Source organism: Octodon degus, unplaced genomic scaffold (genome assembly GCF_000260255.1).
Source record: "Octodon degus isolate 3935 unplaced genomic scaffold, OctDeg1.0 scaffold00189, whole genome shotgun sequence".
Taxonomy (NCBI): Eukaryota; Metazoa; Chordata; class Mammalia; order Rodentia; family Octodontidae; genus Octodon; species Octodon degus.
The window spans coordinates 2913781-2914557 of record NW_004524765.1 but is presented as its reverse complement, the minus strand read 5'-3'; positions in this window follow the sequence as shown (position 1 = coordinate 2914557).

The window sequence follows — 777 nt, the reverse complement described above, 5'->3', positions numbered from 1 at the left end:
ATGATCCACGTTCCTGGCTTTTCTAAACTTCTGGGGTTTCCACTGTATAGGCTTCTCTCTCATAGCTTCACACACTGCCGTCATAGGGGCACACTGCCTGGCCTCCCAGGCCTTCTTCTGAAATTAAGGTAGAAGCCCTCTTAACCTCAGAACTCCTGTACTCTGAATGCACCTAAAACCATTGCCATGTGGATGATGCCAAGGTCTGCTGCCAGCTGGAGCAGTAGCCAGGTTTTCCTCTCTCTTGGCTATAGGGGTTGAGTGCCTGGATGGCTGAGCACTCTGACCCTGATTCCCAGGGACAAATTCTCCATGCAGCACCATTCTGGAACCTGGTGTGGCCGCTGCCACCATTCTGGAACATGGGGCTCAGTGACTTTCCCCTCAAGGCAAAGTCCCTGACCTTTGCAGTTCTGAGGCTGTAAGGGGTGGAGACCTGCCTCCTCCTGTGATACCCTCAGGCCATCCTTTCCATTCTCAGTTTCCTTCGAGGCAATGGAGATCCTCTCAGCTCCATCTTTGCAGACAACAGCTTTCTTGGTTCCTTTTTGGCCAAACTCACAACATTCTGAACCATTCTGCTGGGCTCCTTGCTCTTCAGGATCAACATAAATCTGGCTAAAAGCCTCCAGTAACAGCCATGCCACTGCCCCAATATTTGGCTGCTTTGAAATATCTTTTGCTAAGTTGATCAGGCCACCATGCTTAAACTCTCTCTCATTCTGTTATGGGTCACTCAGAATAGGAACCAGATCAGCCAGATTGGAATTTGGAAAG